This window comes from Octodon degus, unplaced genomic scaffold, assembly GCF_000260255.1.
Source record: "Octodon degus isolate 3935 unplaced genomic scaffold, OctDeg1.0 scaffold00039, whole genome shotgun sequence".
Taxonomy (NCBI): domain Eukaryota; kingdom Metazoa; phylum Chordata; class Mammalia; order Rodentia; family Octodontidae; genus Octodon; species Octodon degus.
The window spans coordinates 9,832,751-9,859,832 of NW_004524615.1; the positions used below are offsets into that span (position 1 = coordinate 9,832,751).

Genomic DNA, 27,082 nt, shown 5'->3' on the forward strand with positions numbered 1-27,082 from the left:
GTCTAGTAGACAGCCAAAGGAATGAAAAACAAAAGAGGATTTATTAGACAATAATGCCATGGTAAAATGTGACAGAACATGAGACAGTGAAGGTCACGTGAAGTTCAGCACTGCATGACAAATATTTTCTCTTGTCAAAGAGTTTTCAGGGAGACTTTTTTTTTCTGGCCTGTGATGACATCAAGGTGCAAACTTCTTACACATCTGTAAATAACCAACATCTGCAGCAGACACCTGGGAAGGGGAGGTGCATACAGCATGTGCCCATTCAGTGGCCTCTCTGTGCCCATCCCTGGTCAGGACAAGTGCAGCACTTGTGGTGACAGCAAGGACAGCAAAAGGCTTGTTCTCTAAGGCAATGAAAAAAATGAATAAGTACAGTTTATCATCTTTTCTTATTGAGAACGCTAAGCCTGCAATGATGGCCAATTTCAGTTAAATTAATTCAATTTACAAAGTGAAGACTGAGACTTGGAAGCCAACCTACAAAATGCTAGCCAATGTCATGGCACAGGAGAGAGGGCTTTCTCTGGCAATTCCGAATGCCCATCCTCTTTCTGTCTCTGTCTTTCCTGGGGAAAGAAACACAGAGCTTTTTGGCTGGGGAGGAAGGGAGAATGGTAGATACCAGAGATGGTTTAGAAGGTGTCTGAAGTTTGCTAATTCTTTTTCTACTGCCTGAAAACCTGGAGGGGGTTGTCAATGAAGCTTCCCTTAGTTTCTTCTCTTGCAGAGACCATGCAAGAGGCTAGAGTTGGGTCACGGTAATGTTCATTTCACCTTAGGGAATCCCAGCCCTGTGCTCACACAGCTATGTATCTCCCCCAGAGAGTTAGAGACCTCATGTCACCGTGATCCATGCCCATCTGTGCTTATAACAGCACAACTTAAGACAGCTAAATCCTGGACAGCTAAATCCGTACATCCATCAATTAGGAGTGGACCCAGAGAATTTGCTATTGATACACAACAGAGTGTGACTTTGCTATAAAGAAGGATAAACTTGAGCCATTCATAGGAAAATGATGTACCTCGTGACTAAAATGTTAAGTGAGCTAAATCAGACACACAATGATAATAATAGGAAACAGCGAGATAGTCTTTTGCAAAGGGGAGAGGAAAGTGACAGAAAAATAAGATGTGTTATGTTCATGTACCAAATGGCCACAAAGGATGCAGTCTTTATGTGTCCAAACAGGGACTAATAAACAGAAACAAAGGTGAGGTTCCTGAAGAAAATGATGTGACCTCAGTCTAACTGCAAGTGTCCAGTATCATATAGGTCACTGAGGAAGAGGCCAAGAAGAAGTCCGTGGTGTTTGAAGTGATGCACAGCCACTGGCTGTCATTGCCACTCTCCAAGTCTTCACCCTTCCCTGCCTATCTATCTGCCTTGAGGTCAGCTCCACAGTTGCTTAAAAGCATCCACCTAGAGGCAGGTCTCTTCTGCAGAGCCCAGAGCCCAGGGGTGGAGGTGAAGATGTTTCCTTGGGGTGCTGTAAGATATTTTGCTGATGTTCACTTGGTTGTCACACAGGCTTACCAAGAACATCCAGGGAAAGCTAAGGGGAGTGATGGTGCACAACTGTAATCTCAGCCCACTGGGAGGTAAAGCAGGGGCATTACCAAGTCCAAGCCTAGCCTGGGCAACCTAGCGACTCAGCAAGACTTTCTCTCAAAAGAAATGTACATTAAAGGGCTGAGGGTGTAGTTCAGTGCCAAGGCTCAATCCTCAGCACTACAATAAGAGAGGGGAGGGCATTGAGCCCTCCCACTCATTAAGCACTTTGTAAGTATCCAACACTACAGTACATTTTCTTAGTAAGGGCCCAGAGTAAGCTAATGAGAGTACTGGCTGGTCTTTTTGAAATATAACCACCCAGTCTTATTTTAAAATATTAATCTCCTTTTTCCTTGTTATGTTTGAAATTCTGAAGGATGATATTCTTAAAGATGTGCCGTTAAGAAAGATGATAAATACATGAGCATCTCCTGCTTTGAAAATACTTTGAAATTCCCATATTTATTTTGTTCTTGAGTGTTAAGAAATGCTTGGCAGGTAAAATGCGACTTCTTTTACACTGAGAATTTTTGTTGATTCATTGGAATTCATAGAATGGCAGCTCTCCCACTAACAACCAGGACAAAGCCCCGTAGAACGAGGCTGTGTTTCCTGGGATCTTAGCAAGCTCTTTTCATAGACTTCTCAGAGAATTTCTTAGAAGACAAATGACTACAGAAAGTGCAGGCTAGCTTTCATGGACAGCTAGTCCCTCCAGGCCTGAAGGACAGATAGTGCCTGCTCTGGTCAGCTGGCCATTCTGCAGTGGCTGGGACTGGGCTGGGGGAGTCCAGGTCACCAACCAGGCTGCTGGCACAAAGACAACTGCAGAGTCAGCGTTAATCTGCTGACTCATGCAGTGACACTGAAGTGTTTCTTCAGAATGCTGCCAAGTTTTGTGCATCATGTGGGCAGGAACCAAGGCTCAGCCTGGGGTAGCAGAGTCCCACTGCTGGTGATCAGAACCAGAGCATCACCTTCTGGGGAGCAGTAGCATCCTTTTGGGGTGCATAGCAGCTGCTGGTGTCTGAGCTCTATGTGTTCTGTCAGCTTTATGCTTAGGATCCCATTTAGTTTGGTTTAAATCTTCACTGTTCTTCCCCGTGTGACCTCAGTATAGCGTGGTTAATGTGTAGGGCATCTAGGTGGGGTTTTCTTGTTCCCAAAACTTTTATTGATCAACCCATCTATTTTAACGGATGCTGTGTGTTTGTATATTTACTTCGGTAGATGAGGAGAATGCAGCGGTGACATGGAGAAGATACGGGCTCTGTTAGGCCGCTCTTTTTCACTGCTGTGCAAACTGCTGCACCTCTCTTCTGAGGCTTTTGATCACGTGATCTAGTTCTTCTCACTGCCTTCCACTGAGAATGCATACAAATGCTTTTCTCTGAATTAAGCCCTATGCATAAAAGCACAGGGTGATATTTGCAAAGACAGTTTCCATAGGAAAAAAGCTTAGTTTTACCTTGTAAATGATGGCCTGTCTAGGCATGTAGACAATTTATAAGGTTATTTGTGCTAGTTGGTAGTTAAATAATTTTGGCAGCTTATAGCTGAGATGTTAGGAAAGTCTAGATCCATCATGATTTTGTAGCAAATAATGTTTTTAGAGGCATACTCAGGAAAACATGCAGCCTACTAATAAAATACCATTATTCAATTTTAAAGCTTTTTTTGTTTTGATTTCTTGTGCGAAAATGTTCTGAACTAAAAAGAGAATAGCATTGTTTTTGAAGTAGTGTTGGTTATATAATGTCTATTTGATGTCTGCACCACTGTGTGTTCTTCGAAAGGACACTTACAAGCAGTGTGGTTTTGCACAGGGCCGTGATGCGGAGCTCAGGAGGGGAAGGTCATTCTCCGTCACAAAACAGGATGAAGGCAGGGTACATATGGCCAGAACTGGTGACAACAAAGCAGGCTGGAAATGGCTAGGTGATGTAAAGGAAAGATATCAGTGGAGAAGGCCACAAAACTGCTCTGGCAGGAGGAACAGAGGCCTCAGACCCAGCTCAGGGCTGTAACCTGTTACTCATTCTAGGCTTCAGCTGAAGTCTCCCAAATGTAGACGTTCGTGGGAGCCAACATTAGAAATTAGTGGGTAATTGGCAACTGGCTCCAGAGTGAAGAAGCGGGCCTAGATGAGACGCGCCTCTCAAGCTTAGTGGCTGCTGACTGCTGCATCCTGAGGCTGCGCCGGGCAGGAGCAATGACACAATTGTAATCATGTATCATGTGGCTTATTACCATTTGTCTTCATTTGCTGAGGCTGCTATAGAATGCTATTAACTAGGTAATTTATAAGCACCAGGAATTTGTTCCTTATAGTTCTGAAGGGTAAGAAGGCCAAGATCAAGGTACCCACAGGCTGTCTGGAAGGTACTCCTGTGATGCTCCAGATGGCGACTTCTTGCTGTTTGTCATTGGAAGAGGAGGGAAGCTGGCTCTCTGGGGTATCTTTTATATGAGGCTAATCCCAGTCATGAGGCTTCAACCCCATGAATTAATCACTGCATAGAGTTCCCTCCTCTTGATGCAGTCTCTGTGGGGATTAGGATTTCAACATATTAATCTAGGTGACAGGCAGAAGCATCCCATCCATTGCACTATTTGATCTGTTTATCCAAGCTTGCCTTGGACAACTAAGTCAATTTCTGAATATCCTGAACTTAATGGGAATAACTTATTAATTAATTAATCAATTAATTAATTAATTTTTTTTGGCGGAATCAAGGATTGAACTCAGGCCCTTGTGCTTGCCAGGGAAGTACTTATTCCACTGAGCCATCTCCCCGGCCCATCACTTATTAATTTAAGGACTAAAAATTGTGACTTCGTTGGCTCTTAGAGAAAGAAAAATGGAAGCTTGGACACATTATCTTATGTAGAAATAAGCTAACTATGTTTTATGAGAAACATAAATAGTTTGCAGTGATTTACTAGAAAGTACCTATTAAAGGCTGAGTCGGTCAGTTTTCCTGTGGATAGTCCCACGACCTGACACCATACCTGAGGGAGGCCTGGTTTGACTTGGCTCATGGTGTCAGAGGAGTCAGTCTGTGATTGGCTGGATCGAGGCTGGAGCTTCATTGTGAAAGGATGTGGTGGCATAATGCTGCTGACATTGTGGTAAGCAGGAAACAGAAGAGGGGGCAGCACCAGAGAGGAAGGGGCAGAGACCAGATATGGAACCCAAAGCTGTGTGTCTGTCACCTCCCTAACATCCTGGAAGTGTGCACATGCTCCCAAACCAGACAAGTTGATCATTAAGTTTAACAGCCCCAGGTGCCTACGACAAGCACTGTGTCGGGTCGGAGCCTGTGTTGGCAAGTGAAAGGTGACAGAATGCATTCACACATGTGTCACGGAGGGGTTAATGCAGAGCTAGAAGACTTCACCTGCTTTGCACAGCTCACAACACTAGACCAAATTGAGAGAAAACTAATATTTAGTGATGCATGGACAATAATGCATTTAATTGAGATGTACATTAAATTATTTCAGCATATGGCTTTCCTCCTTTTAAAAACAAATTTCTCATTCCAGTGGCCAATGTGGATATTTCCATCTGACAGCTGTTGACCCACAAAAGCTAAAATATTTGACATCAGCCCCTTTATCCAAAGTTTGGCAGTGGTTTTCTAAAGACTAGAAAACCACTAACTGGATGAATGTACCATCAGAACTAACCCCATGTTAGTACTCGGCAAGAATGATGTATAAAGATACAGACACGGTAACAAACAGACCTACAGGGAAATTAAGCCTCATCGCTTCCGGTGGGGCCACAAAAGACTGCCCGGGAGGGTGGCCAGCTTCTCATTAGCTGTACAATGGTGGTGATACCAGCAATAGAGGACTTGCCGACTGGATCTCGACAGCTCTGGGGGAGACTTTGTAAGGCAAAGGGGCAAGAACAAGGCGTAGTGAGATCATTTAGCATTCAGGCTGTCATTGGTCAATCTTGGCAATCACATGTACTGCGAAGGAAAACCAAACCCAATCAAAATAATCTGGAACAAATAAAAACCAAACCCAGAAACTTTCCGAATACAAAGAAAAGTGTCAAGGGATGAAATTATTTTCATATTTTTATAGTATAAAAACCCACTTGTACAAATACATGAACTTATTAAAGTGTATTTTACTTTACAAATAAGCAACTGGTAGTATATTTCTGTAATAGTGGAGACCTCAGAAAATGTAATACAATCTAAGTTTTCTTCCGAGAGGTTCAAAGTACTTGTTTTCATCCTCCGGATATTATTATGGAAGAGTAAAAAATGTAAATTTCTTATTCTGGATTCAAGACTAATACAAAGCTGAACCTGTAAAGTAGTTTTCCTGTTGACAGTAACCAAATATGTGAAAATAAGACCTCACACTTAATTATGAACAAACACAGCCACTTTGTTGGTCTTTCCTGATCGTGAGAGAAATAACAATACTAGGTAAGATAAAGCCATTATTTCAGAGTGATATTCTATAAAATTGTCAGTTTGTGTAAAGGAGCCTTTGAAATTTAGACTCCTAGACAGATTCAACTTCAAAGACTATTTTATCTTCTGGTGCAAAGCTTTTAAAAGTCATCCACATTTTAAAGATTTCTGTTCATATGGGTCACCTCAAGATTTTCATTGATCAAATGACAACTGAGTGTCTACCATGTGCCAGGCACTGTGTCTGATGCTTGTGATGGTGAGATGATGAGAGAAGATTTCTGTAGTGCCAGTTATTGGGAAGACAAAGGCAAGGTTGTGGACTCCAGTGGCCAAAGAATTATTCTCCCAAGGCTAAGTCCTTAGAATGCAATAAGGAACTTAGGAGGTAAATAAATAGAACGATGTTTTACTCATAAACAGTAAAATTTTGACTCTAATTTTAAAAAATTCCATCCTAGGAATGTACAAATACATGAAAATGCTATGTTTTATGTTGTGTTTTCTAGAGTCATTTATCCTACAGTTTCATTTGTTGCATATCTATAGCATATCTGCTTTTTAAACAATTCTTATAAAACATTCTTTTGTGATTATATCTTCACTAATGTCATAAATTATGTCATATCTGAAATCAGATCTTCAGTCATATTTGATTTTATGTTTTTTTAACATGAGACACAGAGAGTACACAAGGGTGTTTATAGGAAGGTGAAAGCAATACTAAAATATATTTGTGAGAGAGACTATAGGCTTGAGTTGTTACTTTTTCCAATAGTCATCATTATAAAAACTCAAGTTTTATAACTTCTGTAAACACTGTGTCAAAGACAGGATTGACCAGGACTGATGGCTACCTTACTACCATTGAAAATTACATGCAGTGCCTTAGACTCATAGTGGCATTGCTTATTTGAAAGCATCAGTCACTGACCTTTTTAGCATCAGAAATCAATTTCACGGAAGCAATTTTTCTGTGCACTGGGGTGAGAGGACAGGTTTCACGAAGATGCAAGTGCATTGCCATCAGTATGCACTTTATTTCTATTGTCCTGTCGTTGTAATATGTAACAGCAGTGTCCAACTCAGCATAATGCAGAATCAGAAGGAGCCCTGAGCTTCGTTTCCTGCAATGAGAGGGTCCCATCTGGAGTGAAGGGAGACAATGACACCTGAATTGTGTGGCTTTTGTTCTGTCTACTATATAATCTCATTGGATTGTGGTTATTGCAGAAAAAAACCTGCTTTACAAAGATGGGATGTTTGAGGCTGGGGAGATAGTTCAGCAGCATAAGCACCTTCCTGGCAAGTGTGAGGTCCCGAGTTAGATCCCTAGTAACACACACACACACACACACACACACACACACACACACACACAGATAGGATATTTAAAATAAGATCATGTTTCTAAGCACTTCTATAGTAATCGCAGGATATTCTACCTTGATTTTAATCCAGAATTTATGAGGATTTGAAATTTTCTCAAGCATACTTCTAAGGCTGCCATCATTTGCAATCCCAAGGAATTTAGCCTCTTGTAGATTCATCTGGCTTATTTACAAATGAGCCATGGACCCATATCTTACCAGTCAAGGGGGTCTCTTGTCATTCAGCAGCAATGCTCAAGTTCTTTTAAAAGCTGAGATGCAAGGTGTGGGCTCAGTGCCTTTCCAGTTCTCTGCCTCTGCTTGACTCATGTCAACAATCATAATGTTCGCTCACTGCCACCATGATGTCAGCTTGACTTTGAATGCATGTGCTTTAGCTGCTGACTTGAACATCATTGTCCTTCTGTGAAGTGACAGAATGAGATTGAGTTTGCTGAGCAGGCCAAAAGTGTCACGGGGGAAACAGGTTTTGTGCTCCATGCTGTGTCACTGAAAGGTGCTGTCACTGATGACTTTTCCTAAAAGAAATCCTGGGACGAGCTCTCAGAACTCCACAACTTGGGCCAGGTATCTAATTTTAGAAAGTCATCTCATGTCTGAGTATAAGAGAAGCTGTGTGTGCTCTGCATCTGTCTCCTCACAGAGCTGCACAAACTGATGTGAGTTAAAGACATGTAATTGAACGTGGTGATAATTTGAATCACACCCTGCAGAGCGATGTTGAGTTCAGGTGACAGTTTTCAGCTAGCCCGCCCTGCAATATGCATGACACAGGGCATAGACACACATTCAGAAGCAGCCTCTTTGACCCAAATAGCAAAGCCAGAGAGCTGTGCAGTCGTGGCAGCTGCTTTGCTGGTGCCCATATGGACACAAAATGCCCAGTTTAGTTTTCCTAATATGTAGGCATTCAAAGACTTGATCAGTGTTACAGCTGCCGTGTTGGCTGCCGTGAAAGTACACATAATGTGTTCTCCGCAGTCCTCTTTAAAACATCTCACATGAACGTCAGCATCATTGCCTGTTGTCAACATTGCTAGACTGGTCAATCTGGACTGCTTACGGGTGACTCATTTTCCTCTCTTACAGTTGTGCTGAAATATCTGCTATTTTGTAAATTCACCTAATTATAATGGTAGTTAAAAGAGAAATATACAGCACCTGTTGAACTCCAGGACACCTAGAAGACCACAATAAATGTTTTTATCAGCAGACAGGATCAACTCTTCACTAATATGAAAGAGATCTTTAGCTTTAGCAATGTGGCTGGCCACTAGGAATGAAGACACCATGGGTGAAGTGATGGTCTTCAGTCATTGCTTGTTTTCTTCATGTTTACATTTTTTTCTTCCATAAAGCTCCAAAGGAGGGCTGGCCAGATAGCTCACCAGACTAAAGCGCCTGCTTAGGCAGGCACAAGGAACTGGGTTTGATCCCCGGCATGCCATGACAGCCCTGCCCCTGGGGCATGCTGAGACTGCAACTGCATCTGGGCGTGGTCAGGTGTGCCTGTAATCCCAGCTCTTGGGAGGCTGAAAACAGGAGAATCACTATGAGTCTGATCTGTGTAGTGAGACCCTGTAGACTCTGTACTAAATAAATTAAAAAAACAAAAACAAAACAAAAACAAAAACAAAAAAACCAAACCTCCAAAGTTTTGTCTATGAATTCAGGTCATTTGGTCTTCATCTGGCTCAAGCAGTTTTGTGGCCTCACTGTAGAGCTGGTCACCGCGTCTTATAAAACATAGGCTTGGAGACTGTGAATCTTATCTTGTAGTGAATATTTAATGGCAGTAGGGCTCTTGGTATTTTCTCTTAAATGCATTTGTTTTTGGCAGTCTTAGAGTCTTATGCTGTCTCATCATGGTGTTTCTCCTCATTTTCAAACAAGCTCTCTCATGACATTTGGATTTTACTCATTTTGGCTAGAGTCAGCTTCTTGGATCACCAGAACTGTGACTGAGATAAGTGTACAGTGTGGGAAAGAAATGTGGACAGAGTGGTAAATGAAGTAATGGGTGGGACATGCATGGACTGAAATAAGTGTCAGATTCTGACTTAAAGCCTACCAGCAGTGGCAGCTTAATTGTCATATAATTGAAGTACACCTACTGCTGTCCACTAGAAAGCCCACCCCCAGACGCAACTTAATTGTCCTGCCATACACTGACAGTGTTTTGATATGAATCTCTAAGCACTTCAATTATTAATGTGTCTGTGCAGTCAAAGCTCTCTGCTAATTTTAATCTCTAGCCATTCTCAAGTGCTAGTGTCATTGTCTCAGCCCCACTTCAGGTCATCAGGCATTAGATGATCATCAGGAATGTGCAACCAAGATCTCTTGCATGCGGATTTCACAGCAGGGCTTTTGCTTCTGTGAGAATGTAATCCTGCTGCTGTTCTGAAGGAGGTGGAGCTGAGGCAGTGATGTGAGTGATGGGGCGTGGCTATGAATACGGATGAAGCTTCAGTCATTGCTTACCTTCTGCTTTGTAGCTCCATTCCTAACAGGCTGTGGACTGGTACTAGTCTGTATTCCATAGGTGGTAACTCCCTTCTTTAAATTACAATTCTAGCTTATCCTCTCAAACTTTAGCTTTAATACTGGACTCACTGATGAAATAATTAATTAACAAAGATTTGCAAAACACTTGAGTGTATCAAGAGTAATGATTTGAGAATGAACACTTTGGGGCAGGCAAGATGGCCGTGGCCATGCAAGACTCACGTGTGACTATAGGGAAAAAGCTGAAAAGGTCCCTAAAAAAGAAGATGAAAATAGTGGCCAGGGCTGTGGGTTCAGAGCTGGATGATGAGGTCTGAGAGGCTTTGGACAGTGGAGGTTCTTGAGACAGCCATGGATTGTCTGATGATGAAGCAGAGGAAGCAGACAATGAGGAGGATGATGAACCCTGAGACAAGGAAAAGAAAACACTGCTCACTCCGGTGCCGGGACTAATGCAGGCTGGCAGATGCGATGGCTAAAATCCTTAGCAAGAAAACACCTAAGAGCAAGCACACCATTCTCATCAAAAACGAAGAGCTGGAAAAGGAAAAAGAGAGGCTGAAGCAAGAAAGACTGGAGAAAAGAGAACAGCTTGATAAGAAGCGAGAGTGGGAAATGACATGTAGAGCAAAGGCAGATGCTGTCCAAGACGAAGACACGGAGAGGAATCTTCAGAGAATTGCAACAAGGGGTGTGGTGCCGTTATTCAGTGCTGTTCAGAAACATCAGAAGAACGTGGATGGGAAGATTAGAGAGGTTGGAGGCTGTGTTAGAAAGCGTGCTAAGTTGGTGTCAAGTGTTTCCAAGAGAGATTTCATCAATGTTCTCAGAGGAATGAACGGAACTACAAATGAGAAAAGTTCATTGGAAAAGAACCCAAAAGCCAAACAGACTGAAGCGGAACCAGCCGAGGGCCCAGGCTGGAGCATTCTGTGGGATGATTTCATGCTGGGGGCCTCCATGAAGGACTGGGACACGGAGAGTGATGGCCCTGATGACAGCAGGCTGGGCCTGCGAGTGGCTGAGGCCTACAGCAGTGATGCTGTAGATGAGGTGGAGTGGAGCAACTGTGAGGTCTGGGAGCCAGAGAGTGGCCGGTCTTGCTGTTCCCTCTTTTCGTGTAAATTTTCTCTAAGGTACTTTTAGCTCTTACATAATTGTTTTTTTTCCAGACATTTGTAAAAAGAAATATTTTTGCTTGACCAGTAGGATTTTCATTTTGCTAGGGTCTTGGCATGTTGACACGTCCTGACCATAGACGTTAGTCTGGTTTTAGAATCACTAGTGTTTTCAGAATTAAAATGAATTATTTGAAGTTAATATTTTTCTGCCTTATAGCTCAGAGAGGTATATGTCTGTAGGTTGTTGAAATAATTGGCATCATTTTGTTTGTTTGGTTTGATAAACTTAAGAAAACTTATGTAATAAAGTTTTAAATTTATAGTAAAAAAGAAAACAAAACAAAAAGAGTAATAATTTCATAGGAAACCACGTATGCTTTTTGCCAGAGAACTCTTTTCTGAGCAGAGTGCCCCCTTTTGGCCCTTTTCACCAACACTTTTGCTATAATGCCTGCGTATGTATCACCCTTTCTACCTTAGCTTCAGACCCTGTGTTAGTCGCTATTGTACCTCTAGGACAACTACATTTTTGCCACTATTTTTCATATGTTTGATGGGAATAAAAGGAATAATGACTCTATTGGAAGTTGTTAAGTGTTTGAAATCCTTAGAATAGGGCAAGGTATTAACTAAGTACTGTAAAATAATTAAAAAACCTTAATGTATAATTTTAGCCAGTTTATAAAGATTTGGCTTATCTGTTAAGTGAGTAAACAAGTCTAAAAGAAGAGAAGGGTTTGTGAAGGAAAATCATTAGAAATGTTGAAATGCATTGCTCTTTTAAATAATTTACTATCAAGATGGAGATGAATTCAGGGAGAGGACTATCAATTTTCAGTGTAACTTATCAGGTTGTTGAGGAACCAGGTTAGTGCTTATGGGACACAAGCGTCAATAAGCATTTATTTGGCCTACTGTGCATTCACTCTGACTCAGGGAAATCATTCCAAGAAAATTAATTTGAGGTACTGTTTATCATCTCAGAAAAACTGCTGTCAGGAATATAATTCAGTAACATATACTCTGGAAAATTTTCCTAATGAAATAATGACATCCATCTTTGAGGAGCATCCATAACCAAATGCATAGTGTTAATCTGGCTACCAAGCATATTTGTCCAATCCCCAACAGCTGTAACTTTAGAGGTAAGAATATGATTGTTTGTTCTATGAAAGTTTCCTCTAATATTAGGAAGATCTAAGTGAATCGGTTCTTATAACTGTAATTTCTAAGTGGATAAATATGTTCAAGCATGTGGTTCTCCAAAATGTTCTCTTTCCACTTTCTTTGCTATGCTTTCTCTTGCTTTGCCATTTCTGACTTTCTCCTTCTTTTTGAAAAATATGTAATGTATAAAGATAAGCAAAGTGGTGTATGTGAGAAAGAAGAAAGTAAGAGAGTATTAAAAACAGGTCTATTCCAACTTTCATTATTTTGCAAGAAGAATCAGTGGCTATATTAGTGTCTTGTTTACTCTTCAATTAATAAGAAATGCTGCGTTACGATTTTAAGGAACTTTTTTGCATTAAAGCCACAAGGAAGCGTTTATGTTGACGCGCTCACTGGGATGATTCAGTTTTATGATTCCAGCATTTTGTAGCTGACACAGACCCGGACATGTTCCTGTAATTGTGCTCTATGCATGCAGTCACATTTAAAATAAACAAGTTTCACACTGAAATTAATAGCAAAGCTTAATTTCTTAAAATCACAGGACAGAAAATGTCTTAAAGAATCTAATTTGTGTTTTCAGTGAGGAGATTGTAGCGAGAGGCGTTGCATTCTCTATTCCCCTAGTGTGCGTGTTATGCAGAGGTTACGCTTAGGCTAAGGAATAGTTTACTAATCACTTGTTTAACCAGAACTTTGTCAACTTTATAGCCTCTTAGGTTCTACCTTATATATCCAATAACATCCAGTCATTCTCTTAGCCAACAAATTTTATTGGGGACTTCTTGGGATACCTTGATAAGTTTCTGGTTATTATCAGGGAACTGAGATTTGGGCAGTCCTGCATATGCTAGCTGAGATATGCTTTTGTGTGTGCCAGAACCGTACCAGAAGGCTGATCTTTCCTTGGAAAGGAGCATGTGCCTATTTACCAGAATGCTTCCTGAAGCTGCAGAGCCCATACTGTACCTACAACCTGAACCCTTCTTCACTGTCCATTTTTTAAAAAATCAGACAAAAAGCAAAGTTCAACTACTATCTAGTCATAGTGCAGCAACTCTTTTCAGATGAAAGGAAGTGCCAGCAATTACTGGTCATCCTCTGCATGCTGACTTTGTACGGATTATCATATTCAAATCCTGCCACACCACTGCAGCATGCAAAAATGCCTTAGCTGAATAAATGGAAAATGAGTCGTGGAGATTTGAGACTTGGGAATACTCACTGACCAGCCCAGGCTTACACGGCCAGTGAGTGGCAGGACTGAACTCAGGGTCAGGGAGTGAAATAGATTATTCAGTGTCATTTAATGCCTCCATTTGGATGGTATATGTCAGAGAAAAGTAATGATGATTTTATTTTTCAGTGGAGAGTTGTTGAATGGCTGAGTCCAGAAGAATAGTTTAAAGTTTTGTAAGTATAATTAGAAAAAAAAAAAAAAAAACTTCAATGAAGGAATTTTTCTAAGAATGGTTGTTATCTATACTAAATCTGAAAGCGATGGGTTATAGAATGCACGGTAAAGCATTGTTTTTCACTGTCAAATTTTGCAGATGTTTGATAAAGCTGATGAAGTACTTCCTCCTTATTCTCCTAGTAAGCATCTTTCATAATCTTACATTCACCAGGGGTTTAGGCTATGATGTCCCCAGTCTGGTTTTATAACTATAATACCAAAGACAATTCAGTATTTTTCATTACTGTTTTCCTCTTTTTTAGCCTTAGTGGGCTTAGCTAAGCACATGACCATGTCCCTACAGACTCTTTCCCAATGTCCCCTGTAGCGAGTTGTCATATAATTGGGCCCCAGCTGATGAAATATATGTGATAATAGTGTGAACAATTTCCCGTGAATCTGCTTGAAACAGAAGGTGCAGTCCATCCTCCTCCTCCTCCTCTTGTTTCCATTAAGTGGATCCTGTGTGTTGTATCAGGGGCTAGTGGACCCCTTTTCACACATTGGATGGAAGCTGTCTCTGGAAGACTTTCAGTCACAAGATAGAAAGTCTGCTCCTGCCTGAAGCCATCTGCCAGCCTCAGACAACTTGTGCTCATCAGAGAAACCAAGACACAACTATTGAGGCCATTGCTCTTATATTTAGACAGCATAGGTAGCCTAGCCTTTTTTAATATTAAAAAATGCAAATTGAAAAAAGAGATCTATAGATAAAATATTTGGGAGATATTTACATATCAGACAAAGGATATTTTTTATTGCAGGATTTGTTGGAGCGTTTGTTATATGAATGTTTAGAGTAAATTCCAAGAGTTCTGAAGAGTTTCTAATATTTGATTAACAAAAACTACTCTGAAAGTGGGAAATTCTGTGGTCTCATATGTGTACAGAAGATTGTAGACACTATAACTTCAGACTGTACAACTTCAGGGAGTCCCTAGCAGCTGAGCATGTGATGAGTGCTGAGGGTAGTTGAGGGTGTGAGGTGTGGTCCCTAGAATGGTTCAGGGTATTATGGAGCACTAAGTGTTGTAGAGGTAAAGATATCTTCAGAAATAAAACTAAAATCAATTATTCTAGGTACCCAACTGATCATGATATTCAGACGGTGACATCATTTCTAAATAAAAGTGACTCCAGTGGCTTCTTTTAAACCTCCATTAGAAGATGAGGGGGCTTCCCCTCAATTTATCCATGGCCGGGTTTATAGGCTGTTGTATGGTGAGAAGCAGGCACCACATTTGCAGCGCGAACACACGGCCTGGGTTCCTTGGTACAGTTGTGAGCAGCTCTTGGTACATGGAGACTGAGTCTTGACCAGGTCATTTCCTGTATCCACTACTGTTGAGAAGACAGCGCACTGCTGACTGCTGAGATCTCTGGGTGGACATGCGCAGTAGGCTTTTGGAACCAGGAGTTTAGAGCTAGGAGAGATCAAAAGAAATACTTCACATGGTCTTTCCATTGCCAGTGGATGCATGACGTGTGTGCTCCAGCTCCATCTAAGAGTAAGATCTGGGAGACAGAAATAGGCTGTTGGAAGCAGCTTTCGAAGTAGAACTGTGTGGTGATTGGGAGGTTAGGATCAATGAATAGGGGGATGAACAAGAAAAACAGCTCAGGTTCCCAAGGTGGCAAGACTATGAGGGTAACTCATGGGCTGAGGGATGGAAATGAAAGGATGTTGCTAGTTTTGAGCAGTAGGAGGTTGTTGGTGACCATGGCAGGTAGAGTCAGGGATGCTTTAAAGAATAGATGATCATAAGATGATTTAAAGCATGATAAAATGTAAAAGGGCTATAGCCTCACTTTGCTGGACTGCTGAGTAGGGTTTTCAGAGAGAGAGAGAGAGAGAGAGAGAGAGAGAGAGAGAGAGAGAGAGAGCACAATAGAGAGAGAGCCATCCTTGTCTTGTTCTCACTAGATGTTTCTAAGGCCAAGAAAAACACTCATGGAATCACAGCAATTCTTACTGCTTTCTGAGAGCATTCACAGCCTACAAACGGGACACTCAATTTTGAATGTTCTCCGTTTGAGAGCCAATATGAGGAATATTGTGCTTTGCATCAAAACAATGACTTGATTTCATTTAAAATGTTCCTACAATGGTTCTATATTTACCTTTGTGAAAACATTTCTCCTGAAATCCAGATACTTGGGGGGGGGAGAGTGGAGAAAAGAAAGTATTAGCAGAAATAGACACACTCCAGATTTCCAGGCACCTTGGGAGATCCCTTTTCATCGTGATTCTTCTGTTCTTTGAAGACCAGGGGTTGTTATTATCCTTCCTGTAACCTGGATGGTAGGTATTGGGCCTAGAACGGTCTGAAGAGCTCCGCCCCATATTTTGTAGGAAGCTCAGTGCTCTCCCAGAAGTACTTGCTACTTTCTTGCGACTGGCTTTATACATTATGGTTCACTGGGGCAATGGGTTTATCAGATAACTTACTACAGTAGCTGCCTGTGATAGAAGAATGTAAGATGGCCACTTGTGTCCTACAGAGCCAGACACTATGGAGTAGTGGACTCACTACGGAGTCCAGAGTGAATCCATATTGGAAAGTGGAAGAGTCTGAGAAGTCTGCCCTGGAAGCCTGAGGAAACTAGAGACTGCCGAAGAACTGCGCTCTACTAATCTGAGACAGTGTTTGGCAATCCTTTCAAATTGACTTAGCACAAGGAATGATCGTGCTAGTGTCCACCCTAAATCAGGTTATTCCCACTAAGCTCTAGATCTCATTTGGATCTCAGCTTCTGGGGCTACTCTGATGTCCCCACAGACTCCAAATTGAGACACAGAGTACCCTCAAGCTGGACACTGGTGTGCACAAGGGGTTTACAGCACCTTCTGCAGTGGTCCGGGCACCTTCTCTGGCAGAACCGTGCCTGTGTGGCCAGTGCCCTGACTTGCCACCAGCCCGGATGCCCCTACTGGCCTCCTCATCTCCAGGACAGAGGCACTGTGACTGCCCCTCTGCACTCTCAGAACACCTCACAGGGCACTGAAGCACCCAGTGGGTTGCATAGCTTTCGTACATTGCCCGCCGCAAGCCACACACCTCTCCTGCACACAGTCCATCCAGGTATTTTCCTAAACAGAGTCTCTTCCCTGGGGAGCTCTGGTATGAGCCGTTAAAATGCCATTGTTCTCTAACCTGCTGTATAATTTTTCAAAGATAAGTATGTTATTTCCTTTCAGTGACTGACATGTCTGGATAATGCGGAAATAATTGCCTACTTTTCCTCCCGCATGTGGTCTAAGTAGGGACTATTTAGTTGAACACGGTGAAAAAAGAAATAATTATTATTTACAAAACTGCATCTAAAAAATACTTAAGTGTGCCTATGATTACTGTTTAACACGTATGGTGATTCCTCCTTAATATATTAAATCACGTACACACACAGTGTTCAGCCTGCTTCTCAGCTTGCCTCAGGTCCACAGCACTGGGAAGGCTTCTTGCATGTGCATGGGGACAGGTTGAGCCTGGGAGTGTTCAGGGATGGTTTGTTGCAGGAGTGCTGAAGAGCTCATTCCACGTGAGATGCTGATAGAGTACAGCCCTAGGCTTTTAGACTGTGTTGTTCCCATGAAGGTTTTTATTTTTATTTATTAGCTCTTTTGAGGGGTACAAAGCCAAGGCTAATAAATTAATATTTATTGTACCTGAGGAAAATGCCAGGTACTGTGCCGGGGGTATTTGGTTTCTTCCTTACACCAGTGCTGAGAGATGGCTTAATGGCTTTGTTTTCACATTAGAAATGCAGCACTAAGGTAAGTGTGTTATCACTGGCCATTCCTACAAAAGACAGGGTGATTATTCAGGACAAGAAGAAAAACAAAACACTTCTGTTATTCATTTCTTGAAGTTAAAACTCTGTAGTCCAGTTTTTTCCTTAAAAACCATGAGCACAACCCTTGTAATTCTGGAAGAGAAGTAAATCAAATGTCGCTGTGAGAGAGAAGAAAGCTGTCTCAGTGGAGATGTTGAGTGACTAGGGCTATTTTCCTAGGTAGGTTTCTTTGCTATTTGCTAGTCACGTGCACCACCATTCCTGTTTTTTCATGATAGGAATTACTTTAAAGTAGTGTACAAAGTAAACATGTGATCTTAAGTTTTATAGAAGTGATAGTTGATTCAGAGCTGAGTTCTGGGTGTCGCATTTCTGGTGAAGCGCCTGGTTTCTTTTCTTATGACTGAATGATCTTAAGAAAGCATAGTGGCTTCTCTACAGCTCAGCTTCTTTTTCTCTTTAAAGGGATAGAAGATGATAACAGTTATATTTCATAGGGTTATATGAATATTAGAATGTGCGAATACATGGAAAGTGCCCGTAACAGTGTATAATGTCTAAGTTTATTAGAAATGATATTATAAATCAAGGAGAGACACATAACAGTAGCAGTGAAGATATACACATGATATATAACTCAAAGCTGGAAAATTGAGAAGGAAATCCTGGCAACTAAAGTACATTTCACTGAAATTTGGCTAATTGTACTGTTATTTTAATAGATGGAAGGTAGAAATTACCTAAACTCCTTGTACAAGAGAAACAGTTAAATAGGTAAGTTTACATATGATGATATTCACCAAAACATTAGTTTCCACATAAATATGCTATATAGAAAGAATGTAAATATTGTGTAAACCTAATTCACACTGTCACCTATTCAAGCATCCATCTATCCATCCATCCATCCATCCATCCATCCATCCATCCATCCATCCATCCATCCATCCCATTCATTTCTTTCTCCATCGATCTGTCCATCAACCCATCCATCAGTTTTATCCATGTATTCATCCATTTATGCATCCACACAAAGGCATACACATCCATTTACCTATGCACACATACAGTACTAGAACAAAGTACAACTGTGTGTTTATAATAATCACTTGACAGAATGATTATGAATAATTTAAAATTTCTCAATTTTCTTCTATGGGTTTCTGATATTTTTACAATCATAAAATAAAACTGATATGAAATAAAATAATAAATCCAATCACTGTACAGCACAGAGTTAGTGACCTGTGCCGTGATGTCATCCCTGCTGGTAGAGGTGTACAGACCCATCACAGGAGGGCCCGAGACACGCTCTGCACTTCTCTTGTTGCTACATCTGGACCACAAAGGGCGACACCTCTGGATGCAGTGGCATTTTAGTTCCTCTTTCATGATTACTCTTTCATCTAGGTATTTAGCATTAAACTTAAGGGTTGAACATTCTGGTGGTAGCAGAGAGGAATTTTCTTAGTCATATATACTCTGGAGTTAAGTGAAGTACTCTTTTTCTTAAACAAAATGTATATAGAATGAAGTTTATTTGGGGCTATCTGTCCAACATCCTGAGATTGGTTAATTGATAGTGCTGGGCACTGAATTCAGGCCTTTGCACAGGTCTGCCTCTTAGCTCTTTTTTTTTTAAATTGAAACAGAATTTCACTAAATTCCCCAGGCAGGACTCAAATTTGCAATTCTCCTGTCTTAGCCCCCCAAAGCCTGGGTTTACGGACGTGTGCTACCATGCCTGGCTCGTACTGAGGTTTATTTTATGACAGAATGATACATTTTGAACCCATGCTTACTCACAGCCTGCCTGAACAGCCCCCTCAGCTGATTAAGTGCATTAGCTCAGAAGAGAATGACTCTGGAAATGTCTGTGACAAGTGTCAACCTATATCACTATTGTGTTTCTTTCCTTACAAACTGTCGTTCTGCAATTTGTAACTTGTCCACTGCCACAGGAGACAGCTGGTGACCATTTTAAGCCACCATGCCTTGTCTCAATCTGTGCAGAAAAAGGACCCTTCAGAACCCCTTGCATGGGCCTTTGGGGGCCTCTTTGGCTGGGCTGTGGCTGTTAGTGGAATCACAAAGAATTTCTGTTACCTTTTGTGTTTTGTGGAATTCGGCCAGGGAATCTGGTGGCAGGTCCACTGCAGCAGACAAGAGCAGGCTCTCCTCTGGACCGCAGTTCCTCCTGGAGGTCTCTGAAGCTACCCAGCCCAAGAGAAGCGTCTGCTCAAACGCTGCTCTTTGCTTCTGAAACAATCACTTTGGCAAGCTACTTAATAGATAAGATTGTAGTCCTGTACGATTTATAGTCTTAGACCTGGACAGGGGTATAGAGGATGCAAATGAAACACATGAAGGCATCCAATGAGATGAGTTCCCTAATTAGGCTAAGAGCTTACTGGGTGCAGAAGCACTTCTATGGGTTCCCTAGTATGGAGGTCAACCTGTGTCAGAGGAGTGCATCACAGGAAAATCAGCATATAAAGCCGAGTTCAAAATTCAAACTTCTTTATTTCCCTTGGCAAAATCCAGCAAATGATGCTAATCCTAGGATGGATTCTGCATGAGCTGCCTCCCCACAGGAAGAGGAAGGCGGAGCACTGAGCTGGCTCCTCAGCCCTCCCCACAGGAAGAGGAAGGCAAGGTGCTGAGCTGGCTCCCCAGCCCTCCCCACAGGAAGAGGAAGGCAAGGTGCTGAGCTGGCTCCCCAGCCCTCCCCACAGGAAGAGGAAGGCAGGGCGCTGAGCTGGCTTCCAAATCACACCCAGAACTCCTCTAGGTCACTCTTGCTGGGGAAGGAAGAGCTGCACTGGCAAGTTAAGGTCCAGAGGAATCTTCTCAATAGCTCATGGGGCCCATCTGAGACCAACTTGTTACAGGGCCATTCAATGCACTGAACATTTCTCAGACGAGAGGTAGGGCTTGATAGAGAAAGATGCCTTTTAGGGCAAGGAATTGTGTGTTATCAAGTTTTGAATTACTGTAAGCTCCAGTTTAAGTTGACAATTAACAAAGAATGTATGAATTTCAAGTGGAGAGATATTGTTTTTAAGAAAAGAAATACAGAGTCATTAACGATTTCTAAAATAGATTTTCTTGACTGCCATTTGAAAATAGATTTCATCAACCACAATCTTTTCATTGTCTCACATTTGTTTAAAAATAAGGTTGTTAAAATTGCCTATATCCTGATAACCTTGCCAGTTGATAATTTTATAAAATGCTGAAACAGATATAAGCATTGAAATGTAAAAGGAGAAGCAAAGTGTGGTGGCACATCCCTGTAACCCTGGCATTGTGGGAGGCTGAGACAGAAGGATCACAAGTTTGAGCCCAGCTGGGGCAACTGTGGGACTTGTCTCAAAATGAGCAATAAAAAATGGACTGGGAATATAGCTCATTGTGACAATGTTGCATTAAGCCTAAAACTAAATCACTGCAAAACAAAAACAAAGAAAAGTCAGGCAAAGTATGAATGCCTGCATTATCTTCCTAGGTTGATAATGCTTTGAACAGGTAACTTTTACTTCATAATCCATACTTCTTGCCATTGATTAATTTTATAATGCATGCACATATACCTCCAAATTAGTCAAAGCTTCTATTCTTGTATTATTAACGATGACACTAAGACCTTGTGACATCTAATTCTTTGCATCATTTGCTGTCAACTTTAGAATGTCATGTTAATAACTAAACACATCATTCATGTGTTTCTAGTTGCTTATATAAGATTGCTCAAATAAAAAACATCTCTGAAAACATTAAGGTACAACATACACATCTCTGCAGTGATTCAGACGGAAGACTTCTGTAATGACAGTTATGTGTTTTTTAGACAACTTGAATAATGCATCAAAGCTTCCAACATCCTTCTTAAAAGAAAAAAAGTTCTTTGAATTGACAGTGAATAAATAGTCATCTCAGAGCTACACAAATTTGTTTGATGGCCCCCATTAAATGTAACACACCATAAGGAAGTTTCTTTATGCTAAATATGTCACTGCTGTAGAGGGGCCTCTATAATATTTGTGCTGACTGCTTTGGATTTCAGTGATAATAAACTAATGATATGCATATTAATTTCCAAGCTAGACAGATAGAAATTTCCAGCAACTCCTGCCTATAATTATTTAGTATAGAAGTTAAAGCACTGTTGTTGAGACCCCATCTATGTTCCGGTTTTTTTAATTATCAAGGTATTCTGAGTCAACTTGTGAACACCGGGAAAATAGAGCCTCAGACTGAATAATTTTGCAAGACAGTCTGTGGAATCTGCCTTGAAAGTCAATTCACATCCCATGTGCTTCTTAAAAATGGTAAACTACTTTAATCTTTGCACAGTAGAGAAAATGTAGTCCAAGAAGTACATACCATAAAACATTTTTGATTTGTTAGTTTTTCACTATTTTGTTCTCAAATTTGGTTTAAGATTACATTGTTTTGATCCCATTTTGTCTCATGTTTAGGTTTCATCTCAAATCATTCCTCATTTTTGTGACTCTTGGAATTATTTTTGAGAGAATAAAATAGAAGCCAGAGGAATCTACTGGGCTAAGTGGAGAGAGACACTTCCTTAGAGGCCCTGCGATCCTTTTGGCTCACACTGCTCTTGGAAGATGACTTTATAAGGGTCATTTCTATTCTGAAACCTGTGTGTTCACCAGGAAGAAAAGCCTGAGACTCAAATTCTTTTATTTTTGTCTTTTTCTTCCTTTTTCTTAAGTATATGTTGGTGATACCTGAGAGCTTATCCATTGTGGGCCCTCAGTATGTACGCACCCTCCATCTCGAACCTCTTCACCTTCCCTTGGCCTCTTCTCCCTCCACCTACTCCCACTCCTGGGTCCCCTCCCATTTGCACAAAGCCTTTCCTTCTGTACCTAATATTCTTTACAGGGACCCATATTACCATTAGACACATGGACACATTATTTCCTAATGGAATGCACTCAGAGTTGAAAATTTAGCCAATTACTTTTTCCCCTTACAATCATTTTCATCTCCTTTTCAAATCTTTCAAAAGTTATTTTAATGTAAAATTAGGGAAAAAAATCCACCTAGTTTTGAATGGTGATTTTTTTCAGAGGCTATGAAAAAATATCTCCTAGTCGAGACATCATGCTAACAAATACTCATTCACTGCTCAATTGAATAATATAGTACGTATTGTGCATATGTGCCCAGAGATATGTGACTAGTGAAATTCAAGACCTACTGGAAAAGAAATTCTCATTTTAGTTAGCTTGTGCAAGATTTCCATAGAGATATGTAGCATTTCTGTATGACTTGAAAAAAAAAAATCTTTCTAATCCATGAGGTACAGGCAAATGGGATTCCCTATATTAGAGCAATTATGCATTCAGGGGTGTTACTGTAGTATCCCAAGAGCATTTTGTTACTGTAGTACCCAAAAGAGCACTCTGAAAGAAGGTATGATAAATCCCAAAGAGTATTTCAAGAGAAGATATGATAAAAGAAATTGAAGAGGGAAGTTCCACCCCCCCGCGCATAGCCAAGGGTGGGGTGTGGCCACAGTAGCTGATGTGGCACTGATGGTCCTTACGTACTAGCACCTACACTGTGGTTGTTAACACGGCCCCATGGCATAATATGGCACCATTTTTGATATGACAAAATGAAGTCTGAGCAAATAGGTGCTTTGCAGAAGTTCACATGATTAGAATTGGTGGTAGCTGAGGTTGTATTTAAGTCAAGGTAACCCTTACCTGGCTTGAAATTATGCAAAAATTAAGCTGGTTATGAATAAATGGGAAAACTCGAAGGGAGGAAATAGGCAAGAAAGAGACATTTAGTTGAAAGGGTTCTGAAAACTGGACCTGTAGATGAAAAGAAAGATAGAAAGTTGAAGGTTTTTAAGAAGAGTAAAACATTTACTATGAATTGGGAAACATAGCCTGATTGTCAAGAAAACATTAAAACCCACTATTTTCTACCTATTAAATTTCAGGTGTTCTAAATTAGTGCACACTAAATGCCTGTTGCTAAAATTAAGTTGGAGGAGAATGTAGCTATTTTTTACTTTGTTCCTTAGATCACAAAATTTACCTTTCAGCAAACACAATATTTATTTTTGTCACACAGCACATGCGGATATCTGTAGTCATCTGGCTGGGCGCCATCCTAACTCTGGAAAGCCAGCACCCGCACAGGTGGCGAGTCCTCAGATTGCCTCCTGGAGAAGGCAGTGTGCAGGGAAGGAAATTACATGTTGTGAATTAGTTCTGTCTCATGCTGCTATTTCTTTTTCTCAGGAATTCTATTTCCTACAAACACCATTAGTTGATGGATCAGTGGTTGACTATTATTAACTAGGTTGGGTATATTTTTTAGTGTCCCGTCCAAAAGATGCTCAGCATGTTTTGAACCACACCATATGCCAGGTGATACTAAATTTTTAGTCAAAATGATGTAATGCACGTCCTTCAGATCCCTACAGCTAAGGAGAAAATCTTGGCTTTTCTCTAAGGAAAAACATTGAATTTAGCTCTTGTGTCACTGACTTTTATTGTCTCATGACAGATCCTAAGCTGCAGGTTCAGCAATGACAGCCTAACATTTGTAAAAGTACTCTATTTTGAGCTCATGAGATGCATTGCTTTTTTGACTAAAAATACATAGGTTTAAAATTTTATTGATGAATTCTCTGTTTTATTTTTCAACCTATATTGCTTTATTAAGCAAGAGTTTGCATTTTATACATTATAATTCTGTTCCTTAAAATTTGACAATCTTTTTCATAATTCTCTTTCTTTTGAATTTCAATGAATGTATATAGCACAGTGGCTAAGAGTGATCCCCCCAACCCCGTCAGCAAGACATATTTCAAACTCTGGCTTTATCCTTAAATATCTGTGTGATTTGGGGTCCTGTTACATAGTTTCTCCATGCCTTAGTTTTCTTATATCTAAAATGGAGAAAATGACAATGAGTATTTTTTCTGCTGTGTTGTTTCAGTGAAAATAGGGTTTGTCTTTATAAAGTAGGTGGATGAATACAGTGTTTGTTTATTTTTAAATATATGGAATGCTTCACAAATTTGCCCATCATCCTTGCGCAGGGGCCATGCTAATCTTTTCTGTATCATTCCAATTGTAGTATATGTGCTGCTGAAGGGAGCAATACAGTATTTAGAATAGTACTTTGTAGAAGACATTCAAAATATGCTGCTGTTATTACCAGTCTGCTAGTATGGTTACTCTGTATCATTTAGCAATGTTAGCTACATACCTACTTTGTGCCATACAGAGGGCTTGCAAAGATTCGAAGAATTATGGACAAAGTCTCTGCTATGGTAGTTTATGGTGAAAAACAAGTAAAAAGCAATTTATAAACCAACAAAAAAGCAACCTAGCAACAAGAAATATACAGATTAGCATACACTACAGAAGTTGAAATGCAGGGGCTATTTTCAACTGAGTGGCCCAGGAAGAATTCTTAGAAGTCAAATCTTTATGGTAATAAAAGTTCAAATCAAGTTGATACAGAAGGTAAAAGCATGGAGCAAGGAGGAAACAGCCAGCAGCTAAGCCATCAGCAAGCAAAACTATGAGCATTCAAGGAAAAGAACTTGAGAGTGGCTAGAGAGAGGGCTAGGCAAGTGTTGGAGAGGTGGACAGGGGTCAGCACAGGGCAAGATGGTGGTCGCGGCTGAGCTCTGGAGTGGAATTTTGTGTCACTGGAAGCTGCTTCAAAAGAGAGACTAGTCACTATGATTTAAAAAGCCTTTGACTCTTGAGTGGAGAATAGTTTATAGGGTTGGAGCAGATGAAGAACCAGAGACTGGGAAGAGGCGAATATGTGAGAGGTGATGGGGAATCTGCTCAGAGGAGGTGGGAGGTAGGATAGAAAAAAGGAAAAGGATAAGACTTAATTTGGGGGATTATTTTTGTGCCATGTGATGTAATAGAACACATATCAGACAACCGTCCCAGAGTTCTTGACACTAATCATGATTTGTGACATATTTATTGAATGCCTGCTTAGAGTCCAATAAGGAAAATGGACACATTAAAGTGAATTGATAATGACTTCAGGAAAGCACGACTCAGTGGTCCGATAGTGGCACACATTTGGCTGGGTCTTTGCAAAACAATCCACTAGAGGACTATATTTGATTTTGGCTTCAAAAGATAAGAAGGACTTTGTCATGTTGAGAAATGGGCAGAAACTCATTCTAGTAGAAGAGCGGAGGAACAAGAGCTAGGAAGGAGAATTCTCATAGAATATCCAGGGAAGATCATCTAGGTTGGCTGATTAAGGTGTAGTAAAGGGACAGAAGAAGAGTGAATCATGGAGGGAAGGGTAAATATGATACAGCCTTGTCTTGTAGGGAAGAGGATGCTGGGGCTCTGGCAAATAAATACAAGCTATAAAATTTTTTTAAAAATGGACGAAGGTGTAGAACTTGAGAAAAATTCACTAGATACACAGTTAACTAAACTATATATTATCTTGATTTTAATGCTGACAAAGATTTATCACAAAAGCAAGAGCCTTGATTTCAGTGAGTCATTTCTCTGCACAGCACAATAAAATTAATACTCATCTTCAGGGATTGTAGGCTAAAATAATAATCAGAATACAGAAGTTTTGTCTTCTAAAACATGTGGACTACTTGTCATACAGAGGTTTATTAAACAATTTATGTGAACAAATGGCACAAGGACAGAGTTAATACTTTAATGCAGATATTCAATTATAATTAAAGCATTAACCTTAAATTTATTTAGCAAAGATTTAAAAACATTTTGCACAAAATGTAGATGAAGGCAAAATGTATTATAAAGAGTGAATATATGTACTGTATCATGAGTTTTCAGCAGTCAATAAGAAAAACATTAAGGCAAAAATCAATGATCAAAGAGCTTGCATTTTTCCTTCCTTCAGAAGGAGGAAAGACAAGTGGCGAAGATGTGAATTGTCCCATGTAAGACATAAGCAGATATAGGTCTATGCATTTATGTCCCCTTTTAGTTAAAGTAATTAAGTTAAAATTCAACTTGTTGCATTAATCAAGTTCTTATCAAGCAATTTGATAGCATATAAAGACTTTAATATTTCCTAGGTTCAGTAAGTTATTCTGTTGAGAGTGAATCTTAAGAAACCAAAGTATTATAGGAAAACATATGTATCAATTACTTGCAACTGTAAAGGAATAAAAATTTAAATTTGAACTGTAGGGAGTTGCTTTGTGAATCAATGTTAAAGTTATTTCACGCAATATGATATAGCATTTTAAGTAAGATTTATGAAAGTTATGTAAAGACATGAGAAGTCTGGCTAATAAAAAGCCAAATAAAAAGAGAATAAAAATTATGTCCATCTTTTTTTCTTTTTCTTTTTCTTTTTCTTTACCATAATTTTATTGATAAACAAATAGCATTGAGATAGTTTCAAATCAAATCGCTAGGACAGTTTCAATAACTAACACACTGCATACATTCTCCCTAGTGGTTAATTGCTGTACAAGATGCGGACTTGATATCCTATTTACAAACACCACTAGAACAAATCATTCTATTCACTAAGAGAATGTAACTATATATCTATCCTAACCACTTTGAATACATAGACACAAAATGGACATTCATCTGTATACCCTT

At 40.3% G+C, this 27,082-nt stretch overlaps 1 protein-coding gene, 1 non-coding gene and 1 pseudogene across 3 annotated transcripts in view; 2 read left to right on the forward strand and 1 right to left on the reverse strand.

Annotated features, from left to right (window-relative positions):
- Fgf14 (fibroblast growth factor 14) overlaps positions 1-27,082 on the forward strand; it is a 694,358-nt gene that overhangs the window by 108,758 nt on the left and 558,518 nt on the right. The window lies entirely within an intron of this gene.
- LOC105742156 lies at positions 10,100-11,048 on the forward strand (annotated as a pseudogene).
- Positions 24,493-24,599, reverse strand: LOC111816766. The gene has a single exon (XR_002821104.1). It is a non-coding gene; the product is annotated as a U6 spliceosomal RNA (small nuclear RNA).